Genomic DNA, 24,052 nt, shown 5'->3' on the forward strand with positions numbered 1-24,052 from the left:
TTTGTGATAATAACTTAGGAATACCACATAATGTGCTGCATTACGCCATGTAATTTGCCTCTTATTGCCACATAATTTAGTTGCCCCTGCTACATAATTCCAATGGCCATTACTATAGGAAGGGCCGCAGGAATTATGCCATTCTGCGGCCACAGCGATGTACACATAATTGTAGATTTACCACATTTGCCACATAATTTATCACCTGCTGCATAACATGCAGATTTTAACCCCAAAAAATGCTGTTTCTAGCTCAAACAGTTTAAAAGTTACTAAAAACGCAGCAACACTTCTTGCCGCGCAGTGGAAGACCCTTTGCAAAGTTGGACTGGTCACCTTTCTGCTGTCTATTACTATATTTGGGTGTTCACCTAACTGATAATAAATAAAGAGATGCAACCAATGCCCATATAGCGCTAACAAGTTTAACATTGACAAAATAATGAAGTAATACTATCACAAAATGTGTAGCATAATTTGCCTTTTCTTGCTGCATAATTTACTCAACGCTAACACATAATATGGCCCTTCACTGCCGCAAAATTCCAGTGGCCCTGACTAAAGTCCTTCTTGAATGGTAGGGATGGTGTGTGCAGTAGCCGAAAAACTAAAGTCCTGAACACAGGTAATGACAGCCAGATCCATTGATCATTTCCATTTTTGTAGCTGCTCTTGACAAATATGCCCTACTAGGCACCAGCTTTGCACTGGCCAAGACTTTAGCTAGGCTAACTAACAAAGTCCATCTGGGGCCTGCTTAATATGATTCAGAAAATGTGCCTCTTACACTTGAAAATGCGCCTTTTGCACTATAAAATGTGCCTCTTGCACTAACTTAACTGCCTAATGCAATTAAATGTCCACATCTGCATATACAGTGATTAGACCGTACCGTCCGCTTCAGCGCGCACACACTAAAAGGCAGAAACTCTTCAACATCAATTTATGAGCCACAAAGTAAGAATTTTTCGCCCTGAAAAAGAAACGATTTCTGAACAACTGTACAGGCCTTACTACTGTCTCACCCCAGTGGAGACAACACTCCCCAAAAAGCATCCTTAACAGCTGGAGGAGCATATCGAGCGCAAAGTGCACCTTTCATACGTCAAGAATGCTCTAGGTGTAGCTCAATCAATCAGGGCTTATAAAGGGAGCAAATCACCCATGAGGGTCTCGAGGCGCTGGAGTTGCTAGCTGCTTCTCTGCGCTCTGTTCAGTCAGACAGCCAGAACTTGAGTCCCTGACTGAAATCCCGGAGTGATGAGGTGGTCCTCAGCAGGCGCGCAACACCCATTGGGCTCACGGGGCTTCAGCCCCCCCCCTGAAATTTGGATCTAGTTGCCCGCCTGGTCCTCAGGGTTAGGGTAAGGTCGTTCCGGGCCTTGGCCACCAGGTGAGAGAAAAAGCATCCTTCGCTGTTGCCTCAGCGGATCCGGGGGTGGCGGCTAGGAAGAGGGAGGCGGATCATAGGTGTCTGGTCGGTTGGTGGAGCCGTTCAATAGGACCAGAATGCTCAAAGTGCATCACTATCATTATTCTCACGGTGGACCTGTTTAATAAAACTAGAATTCTTGAGGTGCTCTTGTTTAATGGGTTCACCATGTCCAACGTGCACCTGTTTAATAAGGCTAGAATTCTCAAAGTGCCCCTGTCTAATAGGATACGAATTCTTAAGGTGTACCCATTTAATTCGACCAGAATTATCAAAGTGCTCTTGCTTAAAAGGTCCACTGCTTTTAAAGTGTCACAGGTTAATTAGGCCCTCCTACATTCGTGGTCATTTTATGACACTTTCAGCCTTCTATTGTGTTTATATATATTTGAGCAGATTTAGTAATAAAAACCTTGAAAATATTAAAGGGCAAAGAGATACCACCTAGTCGACTGCCATGCCCTCCGAGCTTGTGTTTTAGTGGGGTGATTAACCTTCTAACAAACTGCATTTGGCGCTAATGTCCTTACCTGTTTTTTTCAGTTGTCAAAATACAGTAATTTTAGTATTGGGTTGTTTGGGAGAGGATAGGGAATGGAAGCAATGCAGGGAGGGAAGAGATACGGCGCTAGACAGGACTTTGAGCCCACTAAACACAGCAGTCTGCCCCATCTCCATACCGTTTTAACTTGGGCTCAACAATGGAGTTTTTGGGTAGAAAGCTGTGTGGTTGGTCTTGTTTGGCCTGTGGCCTGCGCTCTTGCTCCAGCATGCTTTGTGCATAGTTCAGAGGCCTTGGAGTTTGATTCTGGCTTGCACAGGAGGTGATGAGATGCTTTCAAGGCAGATTTTATGTGGTCTGTTTCTTCCAAGTGTAAGGCAAACCTTAGTGCCTGATTGTCTGTTCTTCACTACTTCATCAGTATTATGGTATCCATGTGTAGACCACATTGCAGTTATCCAGGCAAACAGTGGCTGACCATCAGATTAGTTCAGACAGTTTTTTTGTTTAAAGTATTGGCAAAATCTTGTGCAGATAACAGTTGGACGTTGGGTTCTTCCAGAGTTGTGTTGAATTGTAGAAGTGGAATAACTGATAACACTCCATCAAAAATTGCGCCTCAGCACACACAATTCCCTTGACTAACTTAACTGCTTGTGAATTAGGTCAGTTGGGCATTTATACCTAGTAGAAGAGTTCTAATGTTCGTTGTATTGAGGCACGAGTAGATTCTCGCCATATATTGATGAACATGGTTTACAAATTCTTTCAAGTTTGTATTTAGAGTCATTCTGGAACGGAGTGTCATCCAAGTACATCAGGGATTGTAGGCAATATTTGTTGTGCAAACAAGCACATGCATATGTTGAAGAGTGGCGGTGATAAAAAAGACTCCTGCGGCAAAGGGGGAAGGCGTAATTTAAGGAGGATAAATTGATAAGATGGTAAGGGGACAGTTCTGGGTTGTTAGACAGGTTATTTCAGATTTGCATTATTTTAGATCCAAAGAATTATAGGATTTTTTGCAAAGGTGGTCTTTTAGTACTTCTTGCTTGACTAGCTTGCAGAAGATGCTCACTACTTTATTTGACTGGTTGGCAAGTTGTTTCCTTTCAGACCCCCCCCATCACCCCCCAACACTTCCCTACAGTAAACAGTCCTTTGAATTGTCAGTGGATCTTGTCTGCGCCATTATGGAAGTGATGCCATACCTGAATGGTCTTCTTGCTGTTGGCCTGCTCTTTTTTTTTATTCGGTAAGTCTGTTTTTTGGTTTCTTATTTTTGAGTGAGCTGCTTTTATCCCGTGACATGGATATATGTTGGTAAAGGGCATGTAGACAATGATCTGTGTTTTTTTTTTCATCCATGTTCTAAAATGTATTTGAGGACATTATACAGCGCTAACCTTGCTTCAGGGAGAGTTGGTGTACTTTACAAACAATAAGTGTAACAATTAAACTTAAAACTTAAATTAAGTTCATTAAGAAAAAGACTTAGTTGGGGGGTCTAATATATTCTATTATTCACTATAAGTGTATTACAATTTGCTGGAATATGACCCTCCCCAGCAGCTGAGGTAAGTAAAGAATGATTTTAAATGTATGTTGTGTGTGTGCTTGCGGGTGAGAGAGTGTCTAAGTAGGAGCAAGTGTGTGTAGGTGTAAATGTCTGTGTTTTTGTAAGCATGCATGTGTGAGTGCAAGTAAAGGGTAATTGCGTGTGATGTCACCTCTGCTACTCCTGGCATTTTGGTGAATTGACTTTCATGGTTAGCACTGATGTGATATTGGAGTTGAGCACAGACTACATTTTCAATGATCTTGCTATTAAATGGTGGGTCAGTAATCGGCCTGTAGTTGGTGAGGTCATCAGATTCTAGTGTATGTTTCTTTAGGCGTGTGAGGATCTGGCCTGTCTTGAAAACTCCTTGGAAGATGCCTTGAGTGACAATAATTGAGCAAGGGTGACCGAGCGTCCTAAGGGAGCCTTGATGAAAGACAAATGTAAACATCATCTTCATAAGAGGTGGTTTGAGGGAGTTGAGTGTGTCTTCGAGAAACAGGGCTTGGAAGGCAGACCATATTTTTCTTAACCAGAGCCACTTTGTTTTTGGTCTGGCATTAGTCAAGATCTTTCGGTTTTATTATGTATGTATGTATATATATCTATACTGCTATTATAAAGAGAGAACTTTGAACCTTTGAGGCGGGTAAACTCGGGAACCACAGCGCCAATCCAAACACCCGATACATCGTTGTAATTGTCAGGGTTTGCAGATAGACATAGGCTATATAACAAAATAAAATATACGTTCTTTAAAATATTTACGATTAAAAAAAAAAGTTGTCCCTTGGAAGTAGCGCCGGCCGCGACGTGCGTGCTGACATCAGGAGCGCAGGGAGGAGCGGCGTACAGGAGCGCGAGGAGGAGCGGCGGACATGAGCGCGGGGAGGAGCGGCGGACAGGCGGGGAGGAGCGGTGAGGAGCGCCGGACAGACAGTGAGGAGCGGCGGACAGGCGGCGAGGAGCGGAGGACAGGTGGGGCGGAGCAGCGAGAAGCGGCGGACAGGCGGGGAGGAGCGGCGGCTGAGGTAGGTGAAGCGGCCCGTGTGCGGCTCATTGGGGGCCCAGAAAGTGGCGGGTGGGCTCTGGGGGACCCACGGACAATGTCGGGCGAGCGGGGGCCCTGAAGCCTGAGACAACGTCGGGGCGGTCGGGGACCCAGAAGCCTAATTGCTCCCGGACAACGTCGGGACGGGCTGCTAGTATATATATATATATATCTCAGAGGCATTGGTCAGATTCAGAGCCAGGGGATATAAGGACACTATTTTAAAGAGAGCGGTAGACAAAATGAACCAAAGAGAGAGGAATTCACTATTTAAACCAGTGAACCCACCATCAAAAGACAAGGAAGATTCGGCTGAATCTTCCATTAGGTTCATAACTGCATTTAGCTAGCAGGAGAGAAAGATTAGATCAATTCTCACAAAAAGCTGGCCGATACTTTTGACGGATGCAGTCTTATCACCAGTCTTATCACCACAACTGCCGGACTCTCCCAATATTACGTTTCGGAGGGGACCCTCCTTACGTACGCATGTGTCTAACCCATTCCCAGAGCTACCAAAAAAGAAATCCTGTCTTCCACCTAAATTGGGGTTTTACAAGTGTACCAGTTGCAGGGCATGCAAGTTTGGGGTTAACACCCAGACTTACACTACTCCATTCAGCCCTGTTCCATTGCCAATCAGAGGGAATTACGGTTGCAAAACAGAGTATGCTGTTTATGTTCTGGCATGCACCTGTGGCCTGAGATACGTGGGTAGTACCAGGCTTCCGGTGCATGCCAGAATATTGCAGCATTTACGTGCAATCGTAAATAACGACAGTTCATATCCCGTGGCAAGACACTTTAAAAGTGTACATGCAAATGATTTGCAGTGTCTTAGCTACTTTGTCCTGACCTCAGTTCCTAAAAGTTCACTAAAAGATGGCAACTGCACTGTGGCGGCCAGTCCTCTGTCAATGCTGCACCTTAATACGAAGTCCTACTTTTGTTTTCATTTTTTATAACTGTAACTCGCTCTGTCTCACTTACACTTTTGTGTGATCAAGGCTGCTTGGCGGCTAAACGCGTTGCGTTGCGATTTATGAAGGAATAAATCGGCTGTTTTGGATATCCCTGTGTGGTTCCTGAGAGCACGTTGTACTTATCTCCGTTTTGGGATTACTTTACCGCCGGCTCCACCGGCTGACACACCTCCTCCCTTGGGTCTCCGGTTCCCAGCATGAGCTGTTTCTTTATATATATATATATATATATATATATATATGTATATTGCTGCACACTTTTCGTATCCCATAAAGTCTCCGAAAAAGAAAGGCCGGCACGCTGGTATCCAGTTGCAGAATTTTTAATCACCAAACCCCCCTCACCCCTTATATGTATATATATATATATATATATATATATAGCTCCAAAGTTACCCACAGGTTTAAGGAAGCACCCGGGCAGCAGCAATGCTCGGCAGACCACACACGCAGCAGGAGCAGCCTGATGCGTTTCGGAAACCTCCTTCCTCATAGGCTCAGTCCCACAGATTAAAACAGCAATTAGCCACACTACATTTATTGTTTAAACTGCCTTCCGATAGGCTGATTCATAAGCCACAACATGGTTGGTGGACGGGCCCCTCTAGAATTCTGGGACATGACATATATCAGAGCAGAGATCCAGTGAACAGGAAATCAAGCGAACCCACAAGATAGATACAGCAGGTAAAGTTTTATTCCTGGCAGAAAAGACGACGCGTTTCGTCCGTGGTCTTGGTCACATGACCCACGTCTCCACAGTGCAGTCATTTTAAAGATACATTTACTAATTGTTTGTCATAGACATAGAAGAAAAGTAAAAGTTCTTAACACATGTTAATGTCACATTTTAAAGTAAATCAAACTGCAAAAAATATAATTGTGCATTGATTAAAATATATATATATATCATATATATATATATATATATATATATATATATATATATATATATATATATCAGCGCTCCAAAACTCCGTTTCTCCTTTACAACAAAGTGGAGCACTCGGTGAATGTCAGGCAGAAAGTTTATTCAGCCAGCAGCAAACGGCAAAACAGACGCGTTTCGGACTGGGTCCTTTATCAGTGTTTACTACAATCACTGCAAGGAGGCATTTTAAATCATACTCGTCACCCATTCAACAACAGCGATGACGGTAACCATAAGAATGTCGGCGAACACTTTCCGATGGCGGCCATCTTAACACTGTTATTGCTCTTTTTACGAGGATATTTCTCACAGTCAAATCCACATTACATGTATAATGCAAACAGACTTATTAACCAACATTTTTAGAAAAAAAATTAAAATAAAGAAATTTGGTAGCGTCGGAAATCGGCACTCCCCTATTTCCACAAACAGTTCATGTTGCACATAGATCAAGCCGTGTATCGGCAAATGTTAAATTCCAACTACGCCCCATGATTGGCCCAAAATTGACCCCATGAGTTCAGTGGTAATCAACAGTGCTGTGTCATATCCAAAACATCAGGCCGTGTATCGGCTAAGTCTCATCTATCATTATTTATGCAGACAAGTGTCACCAACTATTCCAAAAACTGACAAAAAACTTTATCTTCACAGTAGCACCATCTGAGGCGAAAAAACAACAATTCATGCTCCAATTTTTCATCATTTTAAAGTTACAACTTCAACGATGAAAATGTCTAAAATTGAAAGCAAAACAAGACAGAAATAACAAAAGATCACGATCATGTTGGCAAAAGTTACCTTCCCAAATGCACTGCCATTTCCTCCCCACTATTTAACCCTTGTGGGGCCTTCGTCTGTAAATAGATTATGTGGCGGGATTCCAGCTTTTGTAATCTTGAAACCCTATCCCCACCTCTCGGATTTGGTGGTACATGATCAATGCCGTAGTACTGCAGCAAGTCCCTATTACTCTGATGTTTAAGGGCAAAGTGCCTCGCTACTGGATAAGTTACATCCTTATTGGTGATTGCTCGCTGGTGTTCTAAGATCCGCATCTTCACATTTTGTATAGTGCTCCCTATGTACTTGAGTCCACAGGGACACACAAGGCAATACACCACAAAAGGAGTCAGGCATGTGATAAATTTATCAATTGATTTGGGTTTCCTAAGACCAGGGATGTTATATGTCAACACTTGTTTGCTGTGGACACAGGCTCTACACTTCCCACAGGGAAAAAAACCTTTCATATCCCTGAGTGTTCCAATCTTATGTGAAGGAGAAGTCAAATGACTCTGGACCAATTTGTCCCTGAGTGATCTTGACTTCCGAAAGGTGATCAAAGGTCGTGGGGGAACATCGTTGCCTATGACTGAATCAGTCTGTAGTATATGCCAGTTTCTTTTTAGCATTTTTCTCAGGTAATTAGCATCATCTGAGTAAGTAGTTATCAGACGAAACTGGTTTTCACACTTTGCTTGGTCCTTAACATTGTTCTTAACTTTCAGTAAATTTTCCCTCTGTATTTTTTTTTACTTTCTCAAGAGTGCTATTGAGCAAATCAGAATCATAACCCCTAGTTTTAAATCTGGTTATGCACTGTTTGGCTGCGGACTGGAAATCAATATCCCGGGAACAATATATATATGTATTTTAATTTACAGAGTTTTATATATTGTGAACTTGACCCGAATCGGGTATGAGAGCGCTTTACATAGCACAAGTTGCATTAAATGAGTACACATTAATTCACAGGATGTTCATATACACTTATACATTTATACACTTCTAGCTGCTTTCAGTCAACCCTCTTCATCCATTGGTCTGTAAGTGTGCCATATGCATTTTTCTTCACACCCATTATAGCATGGGTAGGTCAGACCACTTCAGCCATTGGCTAACTTCACTGTTAGCCACTGTATTCTTCCCTCTGGCAAGGTGCACTTCCACAAAGTAGTTCTTTTGAGTGGCAGGGACTACTTTGGCAATGTATGAATTTTGAGACCCAACAAATGTTTTGATTTTACCAGTTTTCTTTTTTTAAGAGTGGGCCGGCAGCTTCCCCAAACAAAGTTTTGTGAAAACCATAACAAAGCAAAACAGACATTGGCAAAGAAAAACTGGCAGCCTGTAAGACCAGACCTATTGGCTTTACCAATGCTTCTTTTAAGTTGCGATTAAATTATACGTTTTTTGACCAAATGGTGCCTTTTTACAAATACTAAGTGGTATTTTTGACCCCATTTTCCACATGACTACTAATGGAAATGTACATGAACACGTCTCAGATGCAGGTTAACAGTTTTTTTAGTTTATGGAACTAACTTGAATTAAAGTCGATGAGCAGAATAGAGGCATAGTGGAGACATGTTCGTTCTAAACATCCGGACACACCTCCCCATGGTGACACCCAGAATCTAGGGAATCCTTAAATTCTGTGCCTCTGTGTGACTAGGTGTTTATTTAAAACAATAATATGTTTTCGGTCTAATTCTTTATACCAATCCTCTGCTGCTGTTAAGCACTTTAAGTGAAAGGTGCCACTAGTACCCTATTTAACAGCGCTAAATTCACCATCCTCTGAAGAATGGAAGGCCGGGCAGCCTTACTTTCAAGTTCATGACCTGCATGTCGCCGACAATGTGAATGTTCAATGTTCAACTCCCTGGAGCTATCCAAAAGGCAAATGTTTTTTTTCCGCTCAAACACAAATACTTCGTTTGTGTGCAGTGGGTTCATGGGTGAACTACAGACTTACATCTGAACGTTTTGTCGCAAGACGACATGCTCCCAGATAAGGCTCTAAAAGACATTCAATCCTGGTTGCGCTTCAATGACTAGAAGCTGAACATGGTTAAGACTAAATTCATCCTTATTGTATTGACCTGCTGGTCACTGTTCTAGTTGTTCTGTCACCAGCCACTTCCCTAGGGCAGGCTTACACCCCACCCCACACCCACCAAGCACAGGCCTCACAGGACATGTGACCCTGACAATAAAAGGGACCGGGGACACGTGCCCTGGTCCAGTTCTGCACCCTAAGCAACCTTGTCTGTGTGGTCTTTGAATATGCATGGGGGCCTAGGGCCTCACAACATTACACTTATCTTCCCCTCAGGCTGTCATTGGTGGAATTCTGGCTAGAGTCTCTCATTGTTCCTAACTGCAAACCCAACGTCATTGCCTGCACCAAATCACTTGGGATCCTGAGAAGAGTTAAACCTACAAGCTGTAAATGGACCGATACTTGCCTCTACTCCCTACAAGCACTTCCACATGTTTCTCTCTTGAGTACCTGCACTTCTCGTTTGCCAAGGAGAATACCAGTACTAATGACGTCACAGCCAGGCTCAGTCATTGGTGCTGCTGATGGCTGAGGTTGGGGGAATGGAGCATATCTTTGTGCCACTCTGACAGCTAGCACCATTGTGTCAGCGCTGCCCAAGAGCAGTGGTGACACAATGCAAATGTGCTGTAATTGACAGCATAGAGTTCAAACGGGTTCTTCCCGTTTGTCAATCACAAAGTGTATATGACGGAGGGTCTGTGCCTGCCACCTTAGGCGCACGGTGGAAACCAGGCCATGGTAAGGGAGCCAGCTTATAGTGGGAATCTGGACCGGAGCGGTAAGCATTGCAAAACATGTCTGCAATGCTGTATTTGCATGTCTTCATACATACGTGTGTCTACGTGATTGTGCATGTTGTACCCACCAGTGGCCACCCCTGCTAAAAGTATGGCCATCGAAAAACGGTGTCAAATATTCTAGTGTGAATTACATTTTGTAAAACGTTTAATATTTCTGTTAATATTCATATCTTTATTTGGGTAAATGTCATTTTGTATTATTTCGGTTTGCTGCTCATAGGAGTGATGAGAAAGTACTTGATTTTTTACATTTTTGTCTCATTGTGTTTTAGTCCAATCAATAAACCTCTGTAAAGTCACTAGTCTGGTTATTCCAAATAGTTTGTGAAGAATGGCTTTGTTGAAACATTATGTCTAGGCTTGACCAAGGCAAGCCATTAAAAGATAGTGCTCACGCCCCTCTCCCTGTCTTTTGAGAGATACTGGCCTGAGATCACATAATAGTCGCTCCAAAGGACATAGCATTCGGGCAAACACAGAGTTTAGAGCAAAGATTAAGCAGTGTGTGTGAACGTCACACAGAACCAGGTTAAGAACACACATTGCTGGCCATATATTACCTTGTGGTGGTTCATAATTCCTCAGCGCATGCCCAAGATCACACAGTACTGCCCCACAGTTGTACTGGGAGGGGTGGCCAGAGTTCAACAGTGCTGGCCGGAAAACAGTTATTCAGTTCTGGCCGATAGCATACGGTGCTCACATTTTTGCATAGCAATCTGGCCAGTTTATACTGAGAACTATGACACAGTGTTGTACCATCATCATCAGTTTCGGGAAATGCAGTGGACTGCGTAAATATGTAAAAGTGTCACAGCAGCGAGTTGGCTGTGCATTGAAAATAAGGTTGATGCCTTTCAAATGTAAACTTCTTCAAACCTGGACTGCAGAAGAGGAGAGCCAAGTGCTCCATATGTATAAGGTCTGGGGTTTCCTTATGTACTACTTAAGGTGAAAGGCTAAATATGTGGTTGAGCACTCCTGAATGAGCGTGACACCCAGAGAAAGTAACAGTGAATGGAGAGGCCTGAGAGCACAAAGACAGGAGCACGTCATGCAGCGCTGTGTGATGGTTCTGCTTCAAATTCCCTTCTAACCATCCTCTGCAAAAAAAACTCCAACATTGTCACCCCTATCCGACAGGTGATCCTTTATTTTCTGGTTATGCTCCTTGCAGGCATCTGAACTGTCACTGTGTGCAGGAATCCAAGATATTTTGGTGTTCTCTAAAATACATAGATTATCCAACCACCGCGATTTCACTTCTACTAAGCTTATGGACCCGCCGGCAGCCTTATCCAAGAATGTTAGGGTTCTTTGTTTTAGCTGCGCTAAATCACGTATAATTTAATTGACTTTCATTAGAGGTTATATTTTTATGCAGTTGTACAAGACCAGGGCATGTTATTGTCTTGTAGTTACATTAGAAAACGAAAAGCATAGTGATGAAAGATAAAGTACAGAGCCTGCCAGGTTTTTTTTGTATAACGTTACCCACCCTGTTCATGTGCTGGGTGTTAGCTACAGAGCTACAGAATGGAAAGGGAGCAGAAATTCAGTATCACGCCTGCCAAGGTGAGGGCAGTGTTTCAGAAATGACCACATCTAGGGTTTATTGGAAGTTTAGGCCTCCAGTAACACCAAACATGTTTTAAGTTACTGAAGTAAGGTTGACGAGAATGAGTGCTGTCTGTCTTTTTAACTACTAAGGAAAGGATAATTATTTTGTTGTGCACTTTTACACAGAGAAAATCAGGTAAGACAATTCTAACACTGAATGGGATGTGTTTCGGAGTGTGTCGGAGCACCATTTTTTGTGAGAACATTTAAGAACCTTGCTGTCAGTCTTTTTAACTACTAAGGACAGGATAATTATTTTGTTGTGCACTTTTACACAGAGAAAATCAGATAAGACAATTCTAACACTGAATGGGGTGTGTTTCGGAGCACCATTTTTTGTGAAAACATTTAAGAACCTTGTTTGATCCCAACAGTATATAAAGAAAAAATCCTCAAGGTCTGGTGGATTTTTGATAGATTACCTTAGGCGTCACAAACTTCCACCAACCACTAAACAACACTTAATGTTGCTAATATGTATCATATTTATGTATTTTGGTACTTTAAAGCTAACTACTTACCTCCATTACTATATCTATGGAATCGAGCTCCGGTGAACGACCAACAGCAACGAAGGAATAACCCCTTCTTACCTCCCCTCCTTCCCCTGAAACGAAGAGCAAGTACTCACCGGAGCAACAGCCGTCCTGGATAAGCCTGAATCGAGGCTGAGTAGACGAGGCCCGCCGCCGCAACACCTTCCGGGTGACATTCTGTTGCCTCAACTGGTAACGGTGGCTCCCAGTCCTCACTCGACCACAGGAAACCCCTTTTCAGAACCACAGGAGTACCGACAACACCCACAGAAGCACCAACAAGAGTACCGCTCCTCGCTCCTAGCCATCGGAAGAATCGGCTGTGAAGAGGGAGCCCAAGCTGGTCTGTCGCGCTACACCGCCTGACCTCAAAATGGAGGCACTGCAAGGACTGCTCACAAGATAACTCTCATCCACATCCACTCAGGGGACATCCTGAAGCAGGCTCAGGTGAGTCTCGCCCCGCAACGAAATTCACCTTCTTGCCCCTGAGAGCTCAACTAATCCAACAGGCCGAATCGGAGCACCAAATCCCCCATTGCTGCAATCTCCTATCCCCAAAATGGCCGCCTAATCAGACCTGGAGTATCCTGTGGCAATCGCATTGCTCGGCCTCCCCACAGCAGCCACTCTATTGCCCCCGCCCCCTGTTGTCCGTGGACCGCCGCCCTCTCCCGCTCCCCCACTGGGACATCTGGAATCCAGGCTGGAAATAAGAGCTTGATCTTCCACCTCGCTCCGTAATCGCCTGATCCCAAAATGGAGGTCTAGCCAGGACACTTCACATTAAATCCATCGATAACAATCTTACAGAGACACCGGAAGTGGGCACAAGTAACTCCCGACCCCCCCCAAACCCAGGGGACGGACTCCCGCACCCGCACATCGCAAAATTCCTCCTACCTCAACAGAGCCCGAACTGTCCTTCTCCACTCTACTGTCCCTAATATTGCCGCTCTCCCAGATCGGGGTCAAAGAAGGAAATGAAATTATAACTCGGGACCACAGGCAAATTGCTGCTACCGTGTAACGAACACACGGGCCCCCCCTCATCCTCAGACCGCCTCCCTTGCCCGGACACTCGGCAAGCTGCTCACAGGCACCTCTCTGCCTGACCTGAAAATGGCCGCCTACTCAGGACAGCCTCGCTAGGAGAATCTCGCACCGCTAGGGCTGCAGCCAATTTTAAGCCAACCCTCTGTGACCCCACGTGTCCCACATCCCACCTCTACCTGACTCTGCCGAATATGAACCCACAAACCTCCTGACTGAATCGAGATCAATGCTCTACAGTGCCTGACCTGAAAATGGCTGCCTCATTGCCATCGGGGACCCATTGTATCTTGGCTTAAGAGAGCCCAGACTCTTAAACCACCAAAGACTCAAGTTCACCCAAAGATAGCCTGTAAAACTCACCACTACCCTTCCTGGATCTGCGCATCTTCCAAATTGCGCCGCTGAGCCCCCTCACCCTGACTACCCCCCTTTCACCTCGCTCCTGGGATCCCCCTCCTCTCTTCAATACTATTTGAACCCCTTACCTAGTTACCACTCCTTCCTTGTAGATCTTGTAGCCCCACTACTCTCCGCTACCCCACTGAAGACCCACCGTCCCGAGGCCACACTCATTAATTCCCTACGCTATGGCATTACTGCTGCGACGCTAGTCCGCCAACTCCCCAGCCTGCAACCCATTCTAGCCACTAGGTCCGGCCACCTGCAGACTCACCCCTCAGACTTTGGCCTGCTCCTAATCTCCCACGGCCCCCCTGACCGCGTTTCAGCACCTACTCCTCCCTTTGCATATAGAGCAATCAGACATTGCTACTGGCCCATCCGTAGCCACTACCCTCCACGTCCGTTGTTACTAGAACAAACCTAGCCCAAAAGGAACCAGCCCAACCGACACCTTAATTAGAATGCCTTCCACCTCTACAACCTCCCCCAATCCCCTCTCCTCACCCTACATAAAGCGGCACGGCCCGAACTCCTTCTCGGTCACCCTCCCCACTAATCTCTCACCCAGAGCGGAAAAAAATACTCAAACACAAATTGATAAGGCAATTCCCTGAATCCCTTTTCGCTGACAAATCACTGTTCTGCCAAAGGGCAAGTAAAAATGGACCTGGCAATTGGAACTCCACCCTGAGATCACAACTACACATCACCAAAACCACCAAGACTCCCCATAGCTGCAAGCTATCATTCTCTACCCACAACCGCATGCTCCACCTTGGGAACCCCAGTGACATCTACTCAAACGGCACAGTCCTGATCCAAGCCAACAATGCCAACCTTGAGGCATTTGATCTCCTCTTCCCTACTGACTAACAGAACCCATGCACAGCCCCCCCTTCCAACGCTCCCCAGGAATCCAGTCCCCCCAACTGAACATCCTCCCCATCCCACCTCCCGCCATCACAAGCACCTACGCTTCAACTATAACCCTCTCCAATCCCTCCACCTCAAAGTATACAGCACCTACTCCTGCACTAGTCCATCCTCTGAAACAACCCCCTGTGCAGATCCACCCCCAAACACCACCGGGCGATCTCAATACTCACCCCATATCTCCCAATCACCAGCCTACACCCACCTGCAATAAAAAACTATCACAACAGGTCCCCCCTCAACCCACGCCTTTTCCCATAACCCTAACCAACAACACTACTACCAACAAAAGACAACACTCCCAATTCCTCTCCGCGCCAAGGAGACTCTACCCAGAACCAACCCACCTCCCCTCAAGAAGAGATGGGCTGCTGTCTCTCCCGTATTGAAAATCAAGTCGCTATTATCTCAGGGCCTGAATCTCATCCTGACCAACCTCGCGACACTCCTTAGTCCCCCCCTTAAACTCTCACTTTACTCCCATCTAACCCCTCCCCACACACCCCAGCCTTCCCAAAGACCCGCTCCCCAACCAGTCCTCCCACCCTCTCCCGAGACCGAATAGAACTACAGAAGCCATGTCCTCTGAGGAAGCGATCGAGCTGGCCTCATCATACACCTCCTCCTCCACTCACACCCTGCAATCCACGATTCAGGTGATCACCGGATTCAGAAGTGAGCTCTCACAAACCACCCAATCACTTGTGTTGTACAGACTCGACTACGGGAACGCAGTCCTCTCCGGGACAGCTCTCTCCCACCTAGCACCACTCAAAACAACCCTCAATGCAGCTGCCAGAATGGTCACGGACTCAAAAAATACGACCACCTTTCTCCCGCTCTCAGAGAACTAAAATGGCTCCCAGTGGAATCCCCCAGGCTCGAAGTTTCCCTCATCAACATCCCAACTGCTTCCCTAACAACAGAACCTAAAAAAGAGAACCCCCACACTAACTGCATGTTCATAAACTGCAGATCTGCCTCGAAACATGCCACTGAGCTAGCAGAATCCATCCTTAACCATGACATAGATATAGCCTTCATCACCGAAACCTGGCTCAGCGACTCCTCTCCTCCTATCATGGACATGCTCGTACCCTCGGGTTTCTCTATCATCAACAAAGATAGAAAAGACCAAAAAGGCAGAGGCCTGGCAATCATTCACAACAACACCCTGTCAGTGTCCGAAGTTGATACCTTCAACTACAACTCCTTCGAATGCCTAACCGCCAACATCAAAACCTCTAACAACAATCTATTACACTGTCACCTCCTGTACCACCGCCCTGGCAACACCACCTTGCTCACAGAACACTTATCAGACCTGATCGCCCACTGCTCTCTCCGCGACCGCAACAACCTAATTCTGGGAGACTCCAACCTCCACTGGAATTATAAAAAAAGTGCTCCAGTACAAACCCTGAACGAGCTATTACACTCTAACAACCTTATCCAGCACTGCTAAAAAAAAAACTCATAAAAAAGGGGCAATCCTAGATGCCATCATCTCCCAACCTGACGCAATCACCATAGAACACATCCTTCCGGTCGACTGGTCAGATCACCACCTAATCCTATTCCACATCTCACAACCGATCATGTGTCAACCTCCCATCAAAGATACCCCGACAAGGTCTAGAAACCCCACGCAGATCAACACAGCTGACTTAGAAGAAAAAATAAACACACTCCTGCCCATCTTCCCAGATGGCCTCTCAACTACAGAACCCACATCCCACTACAACATAACCATGTCCTCCATCTTGGACCATCTAGCTCCAATGAAACTGAAAAAACCCAGGAACATCACCTCCAGATCCTGGTTCAACAAGGACATCAACGATGAAAGGAGACAACTCAGAGCCCCAGAACATCTCTGGAGAAAGAATCCCTCCTCCAGCCTCTGCGAAGAACTCAACGGCAAGAAGACAGTACATAAAAAATATCAATAATAAAAAAAAAAACTTTTTCTCCAACATGCTGGACAAGGCTAAAAACAGGCCAAGAGAGCTCTTTAACATCATCAAAAAACAAACATCCAAGCATTTCACTACCCACGTCAAGGCCACCAAAGACTCATGTGACAGCTTTGCCAACTTCTTTAATGAAAAAAATCACCAAGATCGAACTCTCTCTTGACATCAACTTCCATCCTGCCGGCAAAAACTGGTCCCCAGTAATCGAAACCATCTTGATCGAACAACTCAAAAGTACCTGGAGTTACTTCAACCCTATACCGGAAGTCGAGATTCTTAATTTAATCTCTTCCTCCAAGCCCTCATCCCACACCCTTGATCCTTTACACTCGCATATAGCCAAAAAACTGAAACTCTCCCTAGCACCACTCTGGTGCAAAATTATAAACAGCTCCCTAAAAACAGGCATCATACCAAACTGCCTCAAAGTTGGCCAAATCACACCTCTTCTGAAGAAACCAGGCCTAGACACTAATGACTTGAACAACTTCAGACCTGTCTCCAATCTTCCCTTCCTATCCAAAATCCTCAAAAAATGCATTCTCCGACAACTGAACCAACATATCAACAATATTAATCTGCTAGACCAACACCAATCAGGCTTTAGAAAAGGCTGCAGCACCGAAACTGCAATCCTTAACATCGAGGGTGACATCCTCAACTCCCTTGGCTCCGACCATTGCTGCCTCCTCATACTCCTAGATCTATCAGCGGCCTTTGACACGGTGGATCACAGTCTTCTCATCAAGGCTCTCAAGGACCGTGTAGGTGCAGATGAGGTGGCCCTTTAATGGTTCTCCTCCTTCTTTCAAAACCACTCCCAAAGGGTAAAAATCAAATCCTTTTCATCAGACCGTCTACCTGTTAACAGAGGTGTCCCCCAAGGATCCGTTCTCTACCCTCAATTCAACATTTATATGGAACCCCTCACCACCGTTCTAAAAAAAGCCAACATCCCCTACCATCTATATGCAGGTGACACTCAGATCTACTTGGAAACCTCCTCCTTCAATGACATTCTAAGACTCAACAATACTCTCAGAGAGGTTCAAGAATGGTTATCAGCCAACCACCTTAAACTCAATCAGGGGAAAACCGAATTCCTCCTCATCTCCAACAAGGAAGAAAATCCGCAAATTGTTGAATGGCTGAAAGCAATTGATGCTCTCAACAGTAACCTCACCTTGGCAAGCTCTGTAAAATCACATGGAATCATTCTTGATCACAAGCTAACCATGACCAACTACATCAAGAACTCCGCAAAAAGTGCCTTCCTCAACCTGAAGCTTCTCAACAAAATAAAACCCCACATTCCACCCTTGGACCTCAAACAAGCCACCCAATCACTTGTGTTGTCCAGACTCGACTACGGGAACGCAGTCCTCTCCGGGACAGCTCTCTCCCACCTAGCGCCACTCAAAACAACCCTCAATGCAGCTGCCAGAATGCTCACGGAGTCAAAAAATACAACCACATTTCTCCCGCTCTCAGAGAACTAAAATGGCTCCCAGTGGAATTGCGTGCCAGCTTCAGAACTGCATGCCTCACGCACAAAGCCCTGCACACAGGGAAACCAGAATACCTAGCCTCTAAACTTAAGAAATCCGGCCAGTCTAGAAGTCTGAGGAGTTCCAACTCCCTCTTACTCATCCCCGTGAAAACACGCAAGCAAAAAAACGCAGCCCACTCCTTTGCAGGAAATGCACCCAAAATCTGGAACTCCATCCATGTGCCCATCAGAACTACCCCCTCCTTTGCAAAATTCAAAAGCCTCCTAAAAGTCCTCTACCTCAACCGTGCCTTTCCGAACTGAAATCCGTGACTCTCAAGCCTCCAGCCATCAGTCATCTGGTAATGCGCAGCCACTGCCTACCTCATCCCCTCTCCCCAACCCGCTCGCCTTGCTCCATCACCGCTCGAAGAAATCTCTCAGCCTTAATCTTTGTCCATGTATCGAGATTACCTCTAACCCTCTCTACCTCAACGGCGCACCTTGGACCCCCAGACCTCTCTACCTCAATCATTTAAAAAAATTGGGTATTCCTAAGGTTAGTCCTGGACCTGGGCACTACGTGATACAGAAGACAGTGGTCCTAGAACCTAATTCACAGCAGCAATTTAGTCAGAGCACAAAGTTAATTTCATTCTTGTATTCAAACAGGGAGCTTAGAGCCAAAATTCGGGGCAAGCTCCTAATCAAGACATAAATAAATTGTTCAAAAAATCAGACTTTCATACAACAACAGACCAAAGGAAAACTTTTTGTGTCCACCAAGCAAATTTAATTATACTTGTTTTCAGGTGGAAACTCTTTGCATATTTTGTGGAGTAACAGGTAAGGTGAGGTTGCTCCAAGGGGGAATGTGCTGGTAGAATGAGAGGTGCTCAGTGTAGAAGAAAAGGAAGGATTCAGTGACGTAGAATAGTGAACATTGCGTATTATTTAACAAGAGAGCAATATGAGCGGTTATCATTTACCGTCATATGCAGCCTAGCTATACAAAATTATATATACAGTTTAAATTGCATGTATGACTGCAGAAATGAATTCAGCTTTTGCACGAAAATGGGGCAACAACATTAGTCTGGGCCTTAAAACAAGGGTGTTGACGTTTCGATCCGACTTAGGGCACAGGGGAGGTTAGCAGCCTCGGCCGTGCGGATCTTCTTCAGGACTGGGGTGGTTGGGGCAACCTGAAAAAGGTGGGTGAGTCACCCTCCGTGTGTGAGGAGCCTCAATCAATGTTCATCCAATTAATGGGAGTTCAAAATAACATCGTGTGGGGTGCCACTCCGTTAAATTCAGGAAGGAAGCCTGGAAAATGGCGAGCGCCGTTGCAGTACGTGTCTTGATCACGGTAATTGGATCTGCCTCCTGGTAACAGCGAGCGAGCTCCGCCGTGTAGCATTCATCTCCTGCGACGGCGCTCGCCATTTTCCAGGCTTCCTTCCTGAATTTAACGGAGTGGCACCCCACACCATGTTATTTTGAACTCCCATTAATTGGATGAACATTGATTGTGGCTCCTCACACACGGAGGGTGACTCAGCCACCTTTTTCAGGTTGCCCCAACCACCCCAGTCCTGAAGAAGATCCGCACGGCCGAGGCTGCTAACCTCCCCTGTGCCCTAAGTCGGATCGAAACGTCGACGCCCTTGTTTTAAGGCCTAGACTAAAGTTGTTGTCCCCTTTTCGTGCAAAAACTGAATTCATTTCTGCAGTCCTAAATGCAATTTAAACTGTATATATAATTTTGTATAGCTAGGCTGCATATGACAGTGAATGATAACTGCTCATATTGCTCTCTTGTTAAATAATAAGCAATGTTCTCTCTTCTATGTCACTGAATCCTTCTTTTTCTTCTACACTGAGCACCTCTCATTCTACCAGCACGTTCCCCCTTGGAGCAACCTCACCTTACCTGTTACTCCACAAAATATGCAAAGAGTTTCCACCTGAAAACCAGTATAATTAAATTTGCTTGGTGGACACAAAATGTTTTTCTTTGGTCTGTTGTATGAAAGTCTGATTTTTTGAACAATTGATTTATGTCTTGATTAGGAGCTTGCCCCGAATTTTGGTTCTAAGCTCCCTGTTTGAATACAAGAATGAAATTAACTTTGTGCTCTGACTAAATTGCTGCTGTGAATTAGGTTCTAGGACCACTGTCTTCCGTATCACTCTCTACCTCAATGGCGCACCTCGGACGCTCATCACAATTGTAATCTTTTGAACACTTATGAACACATTTATCTTCCTCTCAAAACTGTCCATGTATCGAGATTACCTCTAACCCTCTCTACCTCAACGGCGCACCTTGGACCCCTAGACCTCTCTACCTCAATGGCACAACTCGGACGCTCATCACAATTGTAATCTTTTGAACACTTAAGAACACGTATATGATTATGATTTCTTTCCCTCCTGTTGTAAAGCGCTCCGATACCCCCGGGTCTGGTCAGCGCTATAGAAAACTTATTTAAAAAAATATATATATATATTATATATATATATATATATATATATATATATATATATATATATGTATGTGTGTGTGTGTGTGTGTGTGTGTGTGTATATATACATATATAATATTTTATTACTATATATATATATCACTGTATCTTGGAGTAATGAGTTTTGGAGTTAGGAGAATCGAAACTGGTACTTCTAATCAATCTTATTAATCAGCGAGAACTAGTCTATTTAGACATGTGGGGAGGTAGCAATGGTGTATGTAGCCAGATATATGTAAAGGGGTAGCATTTACCCTTTTAGAAAGCCCTCACCCACCAACCTAGTTGGTGGCATGCTTCATCATCGGGCCCACCCGAGGACACCGAGTGTGTCCTGGGTGTGCTTCTACGCCTGATTTCAGCGGAGCTGGTATATTGCTGAGTGTGCAGTGTGGGTGATGTGAAAAGTGAAAGGTTAAAAGCTGTCCAGTGATCCCAAGAAAGATTACTTTATTGTTTGGGCCTCTGGCAGCAGTAAAAAGCAAGGCGTTGGATGTGGGTGGAGTTGTATTTAGGGTACTCCTACATCCGGTGTGTGGTCATTACCATAGGTGATCTGGACTAGTTCTCCATTCCTCTCTCTCTCCTTGATATATAATAAAAATACTTCAAATCAATCACCACCGTCCATCGCTGAATAAAAGAAAAATTCCACAGGTATTGAATAGCCGAAGCTTATAGGAATTTGCCAATCTATGGAATAGTATAGGATCATGATATCAAATGTATTCTGTTTGCTTACTTAAATTACCTTTATTATCCTTTATTGGGCATACTGTAAACAATAAATTGCCTTTCATGTGCCATAGCAATTAGTACATATGGGAAATTTGAAACTGAATATTAAATGCATCATTTTCTTCACTCATTGGTTAAAATTAGCATAGTAATGGTAGAAATGTATGTGCATTAACATGCCTCCCTCGAAGCCTCACTGTAAATCTCACGACTAGCCCAGCCTAGCCTTGGGGTCACTTTAGTGAGTAGTGAATAGTCATGTAAATGCCTCTACAAAGAGCGCTCATAACAAACTCAAACATCTCAGATATACCAATACTTTCATTCATGAACTAGACATTAAAACTATGGTGCAATCCCTAGCCATCTCCAGACTATACTAAGGGAACACAGTACTCGGTTGACTCGCCAAAGTGCACCTAGCTTCTATAAAAGCTACCCTCACTGCAGCAGTAAACCGGTATCTGTAATAAGGCACTCAGACCATGTTACGCCTTTGCTGATCACTGTCATCGGACTCCCGACAGAAGCATTTTCAAAGTACCTTGCATCACTCACAAAGCACTACACTGTGGCACCCAAAATGCCAGTGTCCTGGAACCACCCATGTTCAAGAATCAAAGCAGTATTTCCAGTCCTTCTCCAGAAGTGCTCCCAAAACTTGGAACTCGATCCCTCTTGAGATGCGCACTGGTCCCTCAATTGAAACCTTCAAGAGGAACGTAAACATCACCTGATTAAAAAATGCATACTTAACTAACTCCTATTTAGGTAGCAGCCTACCAGACAGCACAGCTGTCTGGTTTACTAAAGACATCTTGGGGTCATTCAGAAAGTTGTCCTACTAATACATTCTGCCTGTTCCTTGCCATTGGCTTTGTGGTTTGTAAGTCACATTTTCTTGCTTTCCATGTGCTGGCTTTATTTGTTTTAGACTGTTGGGCTTGAGTTTGTACTTCCCTTGCGCAAAATCCTTCCGAGTGCGCCGATTCAATAAATAAACAGGACTGTAAATCTTGTTCTTATTTTGTCACATTTGCTGTGCATTCAAAGACCGAGGTCAAATATCAGGTGCAGTCTTCAAAGGATGCTAGTGTACTTTTTTTTCTGACTTCAAAGTGGGAATGTTTATGTGACAATCTTGCAAGATACAGGGGGTAAAATAGTTTTTTTCTAGCACACAACATTTAAATGAACTGTGTAAGTATTTCAGAATATATCAGAATTAGGAACACAAATGAAGCACATTTTTTGTTATTTCTGAAGTGTGTTGGAAACAAATACTTTAATATGATATAAACAAATCATTGCATTAGGTGTTATTTCCATACATATTAGTCTGTGCAATGTATAGTTTTATTAGAAAAACTGCATGTCTGTACAAATGTAATGGTTATTTCAATTGAAAATGTGTTGTCTGTAATGGCAGTGTGCTACCACACCATGAATACTCCACTGTACACCACTCCACTCTACTCTGCACCACTCTATTCCACACCACTGCAATGTACTCTACACCACTCCACTCCACTCCACTCCACTCTGCAACACTCCACTCTAAGCCACTCCATTCTGTGCCTCCCTAGTTTACCATATGCTACTCTACTCATTGACAATTAACTCTTCGCCCCTCTATTCTACACTACTGCACTCTTCACCATTGAACTCTAGACTACTCCAGTCTAGGCCTCAACAATCTACTCTGCACAACTCCACTCTGCGCCACTGCACTCTTTGCCACTCTACTCTTAACTACTGCACTCCACGCCATTACTTTTAACCACTGCACTCTACACCACTGCACTCTTCACCACTAAACTCTGTGACTACTCTGCACTACTCATCTCTACGCTACTCCACTGCACTCTACTGCACTATACTTTACTCTGCACCACTCTATGCTACTCTACTCTTCACCACACTATGCTACTCGACTCTCCAACACTCCACGCCACTGCCCTCTGCGCCACTCCCCATCCCTCTGCACCACTCCCCTCTGCGCCACTCCCCTCTGCGCCACTCTCCTCTGCGCCTCTCCACTCTGCACCTCTCCACGCCTCTCCACTCTGCACCTCTCCACTCACGCTACTCCAGTACACAACACTCTCTACCACTCCACTCTGCAACACTTTTCCACTGTTTGCCATTCTTCTCTACCACACTCTACGCCAACCTCCCCTGCGCCACTTTTAGCCATGCTGGACGCAGCCACACTGGTGTACAAAATATATAAAACACTTTGGCCAGGCCAATAGCTCTTGCATAGGTGCGTCCTATTGACCTTGCCAATGCTTGTTTCCTCTTTGCTGCTTGGTAAGTATGTTCTGGCTTTATTTCTCTCTACTGATGCTTCTTAATTGATTTAATTTCGCTGTTATATTTGCGAGTGTTGAGTGTAAACCGCTGTGATGCGCCTCGGTTTTGTTAGCGATTTATAAAACCGCAAATAAATAAACCTCTGTAGCCTTGGGTTTGGCGACTGTGAATGAAATGACGAGGTCTCTCTCTGCGGCAACACCTTCTCTATAGCTGACCTCCCTCTCCGCCGAGCCTCTCGACACTAGGATGTCCCAGTGCAGCTCTCTGACATGTACAAGTAGCAAATCGTTAAAAGCGGTGTAAACACCCCCTTTTTCACAGCGAGCCCTTTGAAGCAGGAGGCG

The 24,052-nt window shown here is 44.7% G+C and overlaps 1 protein-coding gene and 1 long non-coding RNA gene across 2 annotated transcripts in view; one reads left to right on the forward strand and one right to left on the reverse strand.

Moving 5' to 3' along the window:
- Positions 1–24,052, forward strand: part of SKAP1 (src kinase associated phosphoprotein 1) — a 1,469,988-nt gene that overhangs the window by 266,000 nt on the left and 1,179,936 nt on the right. The gene's annotated exons all lie outside the window — the stretch shown is intronic.
- Positions 1–24,052, reverse strand: part of LOC144753899 (uncharacterized) — a 199,429-nt gene that overhangs the window by 37,917 nt on the left and 137,460 nt on the right. The window lies entirely within an intron of this gene.

This window comes from Lissotriton helveticus, chromosome 5_1, assembly GCF_964261635.1.
Source record: "Lissotriton helveticus chromosome 5_1, aLisHel1.1, whole genome shotgun sequence".
Classification (NCBI taxonomy): domain Eukaryota; kingdom Metazoa; phylum Chordata; class Amphibia; order Caudata; family Salamandridae; genus Lissotriton; species Lissotriton helveticus.